General features: G+C 32.5%; 1 pseudogene; it reads right to left on the reverse strand.

The window, feature by feature from the left end:
• LOC101036529 (RNA-binding protein 48-like) overlaps positions 1 to 14964 on the reverse strand; it is a 37184-nt pseudogene that overhangs the window by 8502 nt on the left and 13718 nt on the right.

Genomic DNA, 14964 nt, shown 5'->3' on the forward strand with positions numbered 1-14964 from the left:
TTTTTAGTTGAGATGGGGTTTCACCATGTTGATCAGGATGGTCTTGATATCTTGACCTCATGATCCAACCACCTCGGCCTCCCAAAGTGCTGGGATTACAGGCATGAGCCACCACACCTGGCTGTACTCTAGAATTTAAAATAAAAGTTGATTAAAAAAAAAAAAACCCAGAAACTAGATATGTCACTACCTTGGAGCATACACTTCTAATTAGTGAAGTAGCTCACTCAGAATTAGATCCAATCAGGCCTAAGATGTTCTCATGTGTCTCTTACCACAATCATCTCATGACTTTTATTCTCACTGAATTCAAGCTTTATACCATTATCTTTATAGTCACCTCACAAATACCAAGTTTGTTCTCACTTTGGAATTTTGCTCTTCCTGCTTTCTGCCTGACATTCTTGATCTAAAGATCTACATACTGATCACTTTTCATTTCATCTAAATTTTCTTAAACATCTTCTTTATTAACCAACCATTTTGACAATTTCTCCCATCATTCTCTATCCATTACCTTATTTTACTTTTTAACAACATATAACACAACTAGACATTTTATTATTTTGTATTGTTTTCTGCATCACAAGACTATAACCTTCAGAGAGCAGGGACTTTGATTTTTCCACTGGATCTCTAGAACTTAAAGTACATATATGGCAGAAACTCAATACATTCTTGGGGAAATAATGAATTAAATTCAAGGAGAATGTGTAGATTAATTAAAAAAAACTCACTATATTCTAACAAAAACTAAAGGAATGACTTAAACGTCCCTTTAGTACTAAAATTCTAGTATTTGTTGATTTAGATTAAGTATCTGAAAAGTTTTTCTGGAAATCTCACCTCACCAGGCACTGACTAGAAATGTCAGACATGTGAGATGAAACATACATTCACAGACTCTCTTTAAGAAAGGAGCTAACGTGACTGAGAACCTGAAGCATCTCTGGAAGCTGTACCTGTAATGTCCAAAAATTATGTAACCCTAATTTCTTGTTTACTGACCAAAGAGGGGGTGAAAAATATTCTCTGGAACATATGTTATTTGAACCTGAGGCTGTTGTTGATGAAAACATGATATTTGCAAGTAGTGAAGATAAAGTTTTCTCCCAATGCGCAATACTATAATACTACGCTTGTTTACTACAAGCATCATAGAAACTAGCTCTAGTTAATGAGTTAGTGTAAAATATTAAATAACTAATGATAAATAATAGGATTTAAAAGCACTTGATGTTAGGGCAACAAAATATGATTTTGAAATCTTAGACAAGGGACAGTATTTGAGCAAAATAGGCTAAATTTTTTTCAGTGGGTCATGATAACCAGAGATGTCAACACAGAATATAAGAATACCATTAGGAAAAACCACATGGCTTAACCATGTGGTCCATTGAGAAGTGAAGCAGAGTGGCATACCCTCATACATATTTGCTAATTTTTTTAGTAGTCCATGTACAGTGTTAGCGGGAAGGGTCAGTCTCCTATACCAAACCACTGAATCCCAGGAAATACTCTAAGAATAAGAGAGCATTTCCCCTTGGTAAAACCAGGAGCATCCCATATGTATTGTGTAAGTTGCAATTATGACATATATATTGTACAATGATATTCTGCTTTATTTAGTCATCTCTCAGATACATTCTAACCATGGATAGGGGCAGTGGTTAAACATTTTAGGCTTTGGGAATGTTAATTTAGGATATATAAAAATATATAGGATAGTAAAATTCACACCAACAAAAATATTAGAGAGATTTAGGGTAATATCTGAAGAAAAAAACGTGGATGGCTAAGTTGTGAGTGGTGGAGTAGGACTGAGGAACCTGAAACTGAGAATGGCCCAGTCACAATGCATATGGTCATGGAGGGAGGTAGCCTCTTCTGAAGAACACAGAGACCTTTCAAGTGTCAGAGCTATTGGGTGTGAAGAAAAGTAGAAATGACACATGAGACAGGCATTTGGTTATTGGAAAATCTATCCGAAGACTAAGTGACAACTACATATGCTAACAAGTACCCCTCAGGTAAAAGCAAAGTGAGGCTAAACTTAATGAAAACAAATAAAAACAGAGGTGCTTCTGAACAACTTAATAAACTATTTGATGAGACCTAGTGTGAAAGTTTGAGGTCCGAAAGCAAATGTTCAGTGTTCTCTTATTGGGGGGATTGGAAAAATTAAAGTTCAGCTCCTACACATACATACACATAGAGGTATAGATGCTCACTAGTAAATAAGCCACACTTATATAGATGCAGCAAAGCATTTTCATTGCTTTAATATCAAGTATAAATGGACAACCTAGAAAAACCACTAATTTGAAGAAAGGAAGAACTTAAAAGAAAGTGATCAAGATAAACATATAGAAAAGAACCAGAGAAAATAGATATTAAGGAGAGAAAAGACTATTATATTCCATGATAGTATCATAAGAATAGTCATTTAATAATCATGTTTAAGTTTATATGGAAAGGTAAAAGACTCAGGACAGCTAACATATAATTGTAGTAGAAAAGGGTCAGAGGATTAATATTGCCTGACTTCAAGATTTACCATAAAGCTGTAGCAATCAAGACAGTGTGGCATTGGTAAAACGATAGACAAATATATCAGTGGAAATATAAAAAGAGCCCAGAAATATACTCACGAAAATATGGTCAAGCAAATTTTCATAATAACATAAAAACAATCAATGGAGAAAGGACAATGTTTTGAAACAACTGCTGCTGAAACAACTGGGTATTTAGATGCAAAAAAATGAATCTAGATATAGCATTACACCTTTCAAAGAAATTTACTCAAAAGATGACATATCTAAATCTAAAATGTAAAACTATATAAGTTGTAGAAGATAATATAGTAGAAAATGATAAGATTTGCAAGGTCTTTTAGGCTGACTGACAGCACTATGGATGCTGTGGCAACCCCCATGACCTGCTTGTACACCTCTGGAAGACCTTCTGGAATGAGAAAACCTGAAGTAATAGATCAAAGTTGGTTTCTCAATTCCAACAGATGTGCTGCATTAATGCAATACATTAGTAATAATGAGGGAAACTCTGTATGTGTGGGTGGAGGCAATTATTGAGCAGCTCTTTGTGCTTTCTGTGCATTTCATCTGAAAATTTATATTGCTCTGAAAGTAAAACCTACCAAAAAAGATACTGATATCCATGTCTTATTGCCTTTAATTGCATATGCCATGGGGACAATTTCATGACATTTTGGGTGTTTTTTAAACTACTCAATGGGAGAAATGGATTTAAGAGTAATAGGTTAATGAATGTTTTATATATCGTATATCATTTCAAATTGAAAATGTACAGGAGAAAATTTGTGAAGAAGACTTGCAGAAGCTTCTCTAATTTCATGGTGAATTGGCATAAAGTCTTCTAGACTTCACATGAATGCCTTTATATTGTCAGCTAGTCCAAAAACTGGATGTCTTATACATTTCTTATCTCCCTAAAACAACGTCCGCAACTTACTTTCCACTAAATATAACTGATGAAAATGCTTAGGTTTCTGAGAAGTCCATGGCTTTCATTTTCTAGTATCTTTCTCACTGAATTATGTCCAAAAACTGAAGAAAGAGAAAAAATAAAGTCTGATAATTAGTTCCCTGCTTCTAAGTTTTCTTTGGCCTTTCCTCAAACTGAAAAAGAAAAATAAAGATAAGCAACTATGCAGGATGTGTTTTTACTGAAAGTATAAAACCATTAATGAGGTTTTCATCAAGTTAAAACAGATAATTTTTAACTTAACACTTGAAAATGTTTGAAACATCTATTTTTCCATTAAAATTTGTCTCTGCAGCATGTTTAAACATTTTACATTTGTTTGTTTTGTGTGCGTGTTTTCATACAATGCTTAACCAACAAGTAGTTTTTCAATTAAGTTCTAGTGAAACTTAGCCACCCGCAACTCTTGGAAACTGCCAAAGTGACAATCAGAGTTCTTTAGGATATATTTTATGAAAAAGCCCAATATGCTCTCATGAACATATGAAAGTTAGTACAGAGTTCAAGCTTGAATTCATAATATTTAAAAGGAGTATGATGTATTCTGTGAGTCCTTAATTATTGGTGTTGGCTGATCGATTTTCTTTGCAGGGCTGCATTGTGTTCATACAAACAAATAGTAATTGTAAAAGGAGCTTGCTCATGATGTTTGATACATTTTTCATTATATTACTAGACATTAATTTGTAGTAACATAAGATTGTAGTGAGGTATAAAAATATCAGTGTTCGTATCAGTCTATGAAAGATATGTAGTTTAGTAGTGTTCATATATAAAAGGGCAATGATTAATGAAATACAATTTAGTATATGGCAAATGAAATAGTCATGCTAGCCATAGATATCTGCCCCAAAGAAAATATGCCTCTGGTGTTTTTGTTGTTGTTGCTTTTGAGATGGAGTCTCACTCTGTCGCATGGGCTGGAGTGCAGTGGCATGATCTTGGCTCACTGCAACCTCTGCCACCCAGGTTCAACGGATTCTCCTGCCTCAACCTCTTGAGTAGCTGGGATTACAGGTACCTGCCACCATGCTCTGCTAATTTTTGTAGTTTTTAGTAAAGTTAGGGTTTCACCATGTTGGCCAGGCTGGTCTTAAATTCCTGAACTTGGGATCCACCTGCCTTGGCCTCCCAAAGTGCTAGGATTACAGGCGTGAGCTGTCGCATGTGGCATCTCTGGTTTTTAAAATAATACTAGTAGCTGACTTCTCCATTCATGCACAATTTTCTAAACCAACTTTATTTAATATACAGCTGGATATGCTTTCCTAACATTTTTCATTTTTGTCAAATTTATACATATCTGCTACAGGTATGACCTATATCAGGTGTGTCTAACTACTGGACAATTTTTATAAGATTCTTCCTGAAGAGAAGGCCAATTTGGCTACACATTATTGTATTTTAAGTTTTTCATTTTTACATTATTGTATATGACAGGTTTTCATTAACCTAGAAAAGTTGTAATGTTTTCACTATTATATATTTACCATGGCATTTGGAAAGGTTAAAAAAATAGAAAAAATGTGTTCAGGGAAAACACATATGCATGCAAAAACACAAATAACAAACACTAAATGATAATGCCAAATACCCAATACTTGTATTTTTTCAAGAAAAAATGTTATTTTATATTTATGTTAGTAGGAAGTGTGGTATGAGGGTTATGCCAAAGATAATTTGTGAGCATTATAAGGGAAATTGTTGGTGACTTTGGTCACAGTATGCATAGAATTTACTCTAAGGTTTTTTCTTGGGATCTCCAAGTACTTTAAAGAATAGATTTTAGTAATCTTATAATACTTCTTTTAATAAGGGGATATTTGTGTTAAGATATAAAGGAAGAATGCAAGTTGCTTAGCAAATCAGAAGAGGAGTAGGAAGGAGAATCCAGTCATTTCAGATTTTAGTTCGGTGTTACGTATACTTCAAATGACCCATGATTACAGTACAGCTGTGTCCCTGGCTGTAACATGTACATGGGAACAGTTTGCCACACACTTTGGAATTCTTCAAAAGATTGCACTAAGCATTAATATTGCCAAACACCCCAGGCATTGGCAAATGCTGTTTCCATTTGCTCCCCCATATGTGATATTGTTTGTGTCTTTCATGCTTAAAACTGAAAACAAAATTGTTTATGGGATTTTGTAATGTGTGTGCATGATTTTAAGCAAAGTATTTTGCATTGTGGTACTTAGAACAGTCTGTAAATATCCAAGTAGACATAAAAATTATGAAGTTTACAAAAAAATGTTCCAAATATCACAGCCACTATTCAAAGGGAATCAAATTTACAGTTTTACAATGCAGAGCATCTCCTACCTCCCCATCCACTGAGTTTCTTCAAAAGTCTAGAAATGCTTATGTAAAAAAGAAACATGTAAAATTATTAGATTAGTCCTTTAACAAGGACTAAGGGACACAAAAAAGAAACATGTAAAATTATTAGATTAGTGTCTTTAACAAGGACTAAGGGAAAGCTGATTCACACATTGAACTGTTTTTAAGTCCTAAAATGTGTAATATACTGTGGTAATTAATAATTCAATTTTCAGATTTTTATGCACTTTAAGAAATAGAATTAGTGAAACCCACTATTTGTTTTATTTTAAATTAATCAGATTTGTAAACATTTAAAAACTTAACAGTTTGAGAATTATAGGTCAGATATTGTATAGAGTGATCTTCAATTGTAATTTTCTGATATTTTTCTCATGATTATGATGGGTTTTTGGGAAAGGGAGTCGTCTACAATGGTAAGGTGCCACCTCATCACATCATATGAAGAGTATACTGTCAATATAACGTATCACTATTTACATCATTAACTGATCACATAGTTTGAGGTAGCTTCTGTCAAATGTATCTACTGTGAAGTTACTCTTTTGCTTTATCCATTTTCATAACACTTTTTGAAAGAAAGTCACTATGCAAAACTCATGCTGGAGGGTTAAGGAGTTATACTTCCCCATCTGATGTCAATTTATCTACATAAATTATTTGGGATTTTTCTGTATAGGAGATTTGATTATTTGTCTCTATTTATTTGTTTATTCAATCATTTATATCAATGCAGATTTATGACAAAGAAATTCTGAACAATACTTAAACAGCCAAGAGAAGCCCAAGGAAATAGGATCACTAAAGGCATTGTAGTATTCCAGACTAGAAAGAGCAAATTAGAAAAGAAAAGGAAAAAAGACAACAAACAACAACAACAACAACAAAAAAAAAAAAACAAGGAATTTAAAAAAAGAGGGCTTAAGGTAATAAGAATGTACCAATATTGGTTCATTAATTGTAAAGCATGTATAACACCAATGTAAGAACTTAATACTAGAGGAAACTTGAGTGTGAGGTATACGGTAAATCTCTGTACTATATATGTAATAATTCTGTAAACCTAAAACCATTATAAGACAAATGATTAGTAAATTAAAAATATCCTCTACACACAAAAAATATGGATGGATTCAGGAAGTGTCAGGATTTCAGAACTAAACCCATGAAGTATTAGTGGGAGTATAAATTGCTGTGATCTCTCAGTAATTATCAAAATATTAGTATGCATGTCAACTTTGATGGATCAAATTCACTTCTAAGAATCTATTTAGTAGAAATAAAAGAGAAATGTAAATGTATCATTGAATCTTTCTTTGTAATAATAACAACAAAACAAAAATAAGATAACTTAAAATAACCTAAATATTCGGTTGAGTATTGATTGAGGTCATTGTGATACTTCTGCATAGGGTAGCCAGTAAAGAGAAGGAAATCTCTCTACATGTATTTACTCTCTGGAAATAAAACTGCAATATGATGAAAATATATACTGTGTTTTAAAACAGTAAGATGAGTAAGATTATATCTATGCATGGAATCATACATACCAAAATATTAATGATGGTTACTTTAAACAGAGTAAGATAGGAGTGGAGAATGTTGGCTTTTACATTTACCTTTTGCTAGGTTGAACTGGAACAACTTTCATTTATTACTTTTGTAATAAAAATGTGATAAAAATAAAAACTTAGTAACAAAAGATGAATGTACTTATGTATACATTATTATTTTATAGTAGTTTTATGATAATGTATTAATATGTAATTTATTAGCCAAGAACAGTTCAAGTTATCATAATTTAATTAATTGGAAATTGTAAATCTGGTGTCCCTATATAAATTTAAGAGAATTAGATGTCACTGGATCATTAGCTTTTTAATTTATTGAATAGTTCTCTAATATGTGCCTCCTGTACTCCTGTTATTAATTTCTTGACCTATGATTGAAAGGTGAATAGAATGTTATCCATATTTTCAAGTCTCATTGTATAGTTGATGAGATAAACTAATGGCTGACTCATTAATAAAGAAATGGAGCAAATGCCCAACTTTACCTTTAAAGGCTTTGTAAGTAATATTCCATTTTTACGATGGAGTATTGAGATGAGGTGGGCTGATAGAAAACCATAAGACACTTGATATAATGGAAAAAATGTGGAAATATGTTAAAAGAGATACTTTTGTAAAGCTAGGGAGGAGTCACATCACAGAAACTGTAATATGCTGTCTTGGATGGCCATCAAGTTTTATCTTACTGCCATCTGCTTTCAATTGACAGTGGCTTTCTGCAACAAAGTGTGGAGACAGATTCTTAGGCAGAGTTATGTGCTCAGTGGAGACTGTGGCAAATGCTTGTTGATACCTATGAAAGGTGCTCATTGCATAGGAGCAACAGGTCTGCCAAGTATTTGCCTAGGATTCAGAGGTTCACCAATGTGTTTCTGACTTTCATCACTTAGCGCTGTTTAGCAAGATGTTAAAGATTTTAATTACCGCTTAAATAGTGAATACAAGAGGGTTATTTTCCTTGATAAAGAAATGCATAAGAAATAATTAAAAATAACTGTTATAAATAAGATAATGGACCTTATAGAAATGTATGTATATATGTTCACAATTTTTTTTTCAGTTTGATTGAAAGCAAGTCAGTTCATTAAATAAAACTGGATAGCTAGCTCAACAGTTTAAGCCACAAATACTTCAAAATATAGACTACAAAAGAACAAAAGAATTTAAATAGGATTATTATTTAATCATACCTGTATCCATCAATGAAGTAACCATCAATGAAGACTGACAGAAATTTTACCATGCAGTATTTAGAATATACAACGAATAATAATAAGATGTCTTATTGCTTTTATTTTATCAATATTAATTCACTGGGAACATTTTGTGATTCTAGAATGAAAGCAACTGGTACCTGTAAAGTCTATTATAGTGATTGCTAAGAATTAGGCCACTAGTGCATCATTAGGAAAGATCTGATTATTGGTATGAGTATTAAAAGGTGTAAAAGCGATTAGAAGGTATATCATGCAATTAAAATAAGTCTAAGTGTAAATCCTTTGTTATCTAAAAATGAGTAAGAATAGAAACAAACTTTGTAAATGTGGATAAGGATGGCTATACATATGTTAATATATGTGCATACTTACACAGACACTTTCCTCTTTATGAAAGAGAAACAATTTTGGAAAAATGAAAGAGTACCAAAGAGATTTAGTTGGTATGTTGTTCAGGGGTCAATATGCACTCAGCCTCATATTCTTAAGTAAGATTGTAAAATGTGACAAATGATAATCCTGAGGCATTTAAGACCACAACTCCAAATGGAATTCAAAAAACAGCTACAATTTGGAAAACCAGCCAGTTGCAATTACTGGAGTATGCTTCCTCAAGTAGAAGAAAATGCAACTGTGATTTTAAATATTTTAATAAATCTATTTTAAGTTATAAATGTTTAAATACTTAATTGAACAATTTATGTAATTCAAATCCTTCTGAGTTTTTAATTGTGGACTTCATTAAACATTACTAAAATATTGACACTTTCTCAATTACAAAAAAATTAATTTTCTAATCAAACTGTTAGAAACAAAAAATTTTTATATTTATGGTAATTAACCAATTGTCAAGCTATTTTATACATAACAATGAAATAAAATATAGAACTTATTTATATTAACGTATACTCTGAAAGCAAATTAAAAAAAAGTATCTATAAAAAATCGAATAAAGGAGAATCAGTTACCACCTTTACAAAAGAACTGTGCAAATATTTATATTAACATATTTCACAATGCACTTGGTTAGTGTCCATTAATATGTATTTAAAAGAATAATGAAAACTACAGAAAAATAATTACAGATGTATATTTTGAATGCTAAGTTACTGAACACACCATTAAATATTCATGAATAAAAATGATAGAAGAATAGTAGCTTGTCTGTTCACATGAATGAATGTGTCTTAACTCTTAAATAACGTGAGTTAATGATAGGAATAACATCACAAAATAAAATAAAAGTCATGTTATGCTCTTGAGCTATTTTTCCTTTAATAATTATAAAATGACTCATCATTTTAGTGATAGCTGATAGACTGACAAACAGATATAAAATTATTTTATTCTCAGTATTTTTACAGTTAATGCTTTATCTCCAAATGTCATGGAAACTCTATGCCCTCTGGTTTCTCCAATTGCAGGATTGGAGATCATATTAGCATACAAATTTCAGTTTTAGAGGAATTCCTCTACAGACCTTTCCAAACTCATTCTTTAATCATTCATCTTTCCCGAGTCTCCTGGAGGCTTACAGCCACCGTCATTCAGAATTGTTTTTTTGCTCAGAGGATAAAGGGTCTAACATTACTTTGAATTTAGAGGACTATTGACTGGATTTGTCAATTTGAGACTTACTTTTGGGACTCAGGTAATTTGTCAATTACCTTTGCGACTGAGTCTCAAGGGAATTCCACATAGCTGCTGTTGTGCTTTTGTTTGACATCACATGAGGTGCAGGGATTTTCCGTGTTGATGAATATTTGCATTACCTTATTGTATCACATCTCACTGTGTACACTAGTATTTCCCTTATTAAATTTTATCTTATTTGATTGCTGATAGTCTACTCACACTTTTGTTTTTCCATAGTTGCTTTGGAACTGTCAGGCTTCATAACCCAGTGCCACTTTCTCCTGAATATATCGGTGATCAGAATGTACTTATAAGAAACCTAACAAAACCGTAGGGTATTTTATGGACCAATCAGCTAAGCTTTTATTGTTTTGTTTGGTTTGCTTGTTATAATCCTGGAAAATGTTGAACAATGCTGCCTTAGCATCACAGGCTTTCATTTAATTTTGAGTTTATAAAAAAGCCATTAAGACATTCAATTTTTTCTATGTATATTCCTTGTAAAAATGCACACCTTTATAAGAAGAGTGGGTAAAATATATTTGAGAGTAGAATAACTATAAAGATGTATTTTTTCCTGTTTTGGCAAACATGAAAGCAGTAAGAAAATGGAAATGAAATTAGATTTTGGAAAAAACAATGCGGCACTAATTAGTGAGTTTAATATGCGAGATAGAGAGAATGGAATGGGAAAAACGGACAGGATAGTCTTAATTGTGCTTTGTTTAGCTTAGCCATTTGGTTAGCCAGAGCTTTTACAACCAGCTCTTTTATAGCTATGACATCTTTATGCAGCTGTCCTTTTCTTTTTCTGACTTGGCTGCTTTTGTGCACATTTCAAATGATTTTGATCAAATGCATATACAGTCCAATGTGTTTCCCCTGAAAGCACTGTCCCTTCACTAGGGACAGCCTTCGAGTAGCTTTCATCAAGAATAAAGGTATGGGAAGGGGGTGGGAGGATGATAGGAGGCAGGATGCTGGCTGTGTCTTAACAGTTTGAAAGAGATTAGAAGAGAAGTGACATGACTATTGAAAGCCTGTCAGCTGGTCCAAAAAAGTGCCTCCACACAGAAGAAAGATCCATAAAATACCAAAGATTTCATGTGTAGCATTGGTCATAATGGCTACTCCTTTTTTCCCCACTTGGATGAAGTAAAAAGTGAAGTTCTTGCACAAGCCCTATGTCCCTGTCTCGTTCAATGCTGGCAGTGACCTGCACAGATGGGATTTCACATTCACACATATAGACAGACTGTCTCCCCTGTGATCCTAGTACTGCATGGTTATCATCTAAAACCCTCTGCTCTCCCACAACATAAATCTCTTTTCTTTTAAAAAATTAAAATAAAAGAGGCTGAGCTAGTGAGGATAGAATATATTACCTCATTCTATTTGAGGCCCTGTGGCAACTCAAGATTAACTAAACCACTGAATAATCTCATTTAGAAAAACAGGCATGCAGCTCAAATTGGATCATACTGTTTTCGTTTTTTCTTTCCACCACAGAAGAGATAGGAACAAAGTACATTGAAAGAACATACAAATAGCATTAATTGGAACAGTCACTGTTAAAACACTCTCACCAGACTATTCCAAAAATACTTTTGGTCAACTCAGGACTTTGATATTAAGAATAAAGGGAATTTGATTTGAGAATTTGGATTTTCCATGTCATCCCTATGAATAATATTTTATATACACATGATGAGAACTTATAAGGTACTCATAGTGCTTATATTTGACAATTATATATTATATACAACATAAGGGTAAAGATTAATAAAGACATTAAAAGACAAAGTCATTTCTTATAAATACAATAATCTACCTTCATATCAATAAATTGATTGATTGTACACAGTGTATTCATAATGAAAAAATACAGCCTTTCTAGTAGGATATTGAAAGTATCATATGAGATAACATATAGATTCAAGTTATTAGATTATTTATCATTTTTCTATGTTTAAAAATGTACATTGCCAAGCCATTCTTAAATAAGAGACATTCTTAAATAAGACAAGCCATTGGCATTTGTCTGAGGAGTTTATGCTAGCAATTTGTAGATAAAAGCTGTCAACAGTTGCTCTGGAGTTACTCTGTTGAATATAGGGTCAAATACAGGAAATTTATAAAAGATAAAATTTGCCTTCTTATTGGACAAACATATTCCTGGGTCTTTGGAGGAGACATTTGCCAATAGTTTTCTAAATAAACATATATTTAAAATGAATTTTCTTACATTGTAAGAAATGCCACAGTTCATCAAACTTTCCCATTCTGCCTTGGGCACTAGATTTCAAGGAATATTTTGTGTGCTTTTTATCTACCTGTCTTTAAGTCTGATCTATCTGTCTACTGTTTATCTATCTAGCTATCTATCATCTACCTATCTATCTATCTATCATATCTCCACCTACCTACCATATCTTCCTCTTCTCTCTTCCCCCTCTTTCATCTATCTATATGCCTACCTACCTAGCAAGGTATTTATTAATCTATCTCTCATTCATCTGCATACCTATTTAAATATTTATCTATCACTCCATCTATTTTTTTCTTGAGATGAAATATTGGATTAATCCTAATCCCAAATCTTTAGAACACTCTTAAGGGTTTATGCAGGGTACCTTTTTTGTCCAGGCTTTCTTTAATCTATCCTTTCTTCTTTCCTGTATTTCTTATTGTTTAACTTCACTTATATTTCTCTTCCAACAGAAGTAATAATTCTGACACATTGGATATCTATAATTTATTTTCATGTGCTTTTGATGGGCATATAACTTTAATTTACACAAATGCTGTTATTTTATAAACTCTATTTTTTCCACTCAGCACCATATTTTAAAGGTCTATTCGTGTCCTGTGTCTAGAGTTAGTCTGTTTTTCACTGAGTGCTATGCAGTTTACAGAGTGTTCATACACTACATTTTGTCCTTTCCTTCCAATGATGAGCACCTGGATTGCATCCAAATCACTGCAACTAAAGACAGCACCGTAATGAACATTTGCATATTTTCTCCCATAGTTGTGCAACAGTTTCTCTAGAATATACATGCAGGATATGACTATATCTAGATCATAACATATATCTATGTTTAATTTACTTTAATTCAATACTTTCACATTACTCTTCAGAATACCTGGGCCAATTTAAACTCCCACCAGCAATGCCTATGATTTTCTTATCTCCGCTTCCCAGACAACACTTGCATTATATATCTTTCTCATCATTGCCACTGTAATAATTACAAATTAATATGTCTTTTCTATAATAACCTTCTTTTGTGTCTTCACTTCTGTGAAATAATGGTTCACATCTTTTGCCCATTTTTTTCTATTTTGATTTGCTGACATTATGGATTAGCAATTATTCTTTGTATACTCTGATATTAGACTTTTGTGGTTTTAGTTATTGCAAGTAATTTCTGGAAATAATAAATGGGTTTCTTAACTTTGTTCATTATGTCCATTTGTTGACAGAAAACCTGTATTAGATGCTATAGAGTCTATGAGCAATTCATCTTTATTAACATTTATTAATTAACCTCTGTTAACTTTTTGAAATTATTTTTTTCCTGGTTGTCTATCTTTATCATGTACGTTTTCCATATTTGCTTCAGTTATTTTACGTATAATTACTGTACATGAGAGGTAATGTTATAATGACAAGAATAGTTTCTGCAACATTAAATATGGATAAATAAAAGAAGAAATGACTTTAGACAAATAACTTGAATGAAATTACAAAGGAGAGTGCATTAAAAAACACCAGCAGTAAAATCTCTTGAAAACTTAAAATGACAGGCTAAAAATAAAAAAAAAAATAAATGTTTCTTTTAGAAAACACTAATTTGCTGCTGGTACTCTCTATTCTTCTTTGTTTTAATGGAAGACACATATCTCTATCTATATCTATGTCTATATCTATATCTATATCTATATCTATATCTATATCCTCTGGCTTGTCCTCCAGGGGCTTTGGCGCAGATGAAATTACTTTTTTAAGTTTATTCCAAATTAAATTTGCCATTGTATTCAATGAATCATCCTGCATATTCACTTTAGGTATGTCTGGTAACAGGTCCAGTCATAACCTCTTTACTACTAGGGTTTGTTTCAAGAAAGTTTCCAAGTTTACGATCATCTTCTTTTCATCTTTTGTGCTCCTGCAGTTGTTTTGTCCTGCGCATAAATCTGTCAACTGCCTCTTAAGGAATAATAGCCTTCTGTGCACCAGGGAAGGACACCGAGTTTTTGAAAGTGTTTACCTGTGTTTTCTGCAAAGAGTCATTGTGGTTATAATGCCATATTGTTTTATCAGGGTTTCTACCATCCTTAGAGGAGTTTGATGCTCTGTCTACATGTCCCACCAGATGAACACATACATCTTGAGTAGAAATAACATAAAGGCAATTTACAGGAATGTGGAAGATAAGGATTTGAGTTCTCTGCAGAAGTGTCCAGGGCAGCTGTACAAAATCCAAACTTCTCTGAGTAGGTCTTGTTGAAAATCCTCTGTGTCTTTATGCTCTGTAACCAATTTCTTCTTTGTCACCTAATGGTGTTTATATTACAATTTAAAAAGTGAGGGAAACAGAAGCAGAAGTGGTTTATTGTTTTCATCATTCAGAATCATATAATTTAAAAAATCAGTTAAAAATGTTAAG

The sequence above is a fragment of the Saimiri boliviensis genome, chromosome 3 (genome assembly GCF_048565385.1).
Source record: "Saimiri boliviensis isolate mSaiBol1 chromosome 3, mSaiBol1.pri, whole genome shotgun sequence".
Taxonomy (NCBI): Eukaryota; Metazoa; Chordata; class Mammalia; order Primates; family Cebidae; genus Saimiri; species Saimiri boliviensis.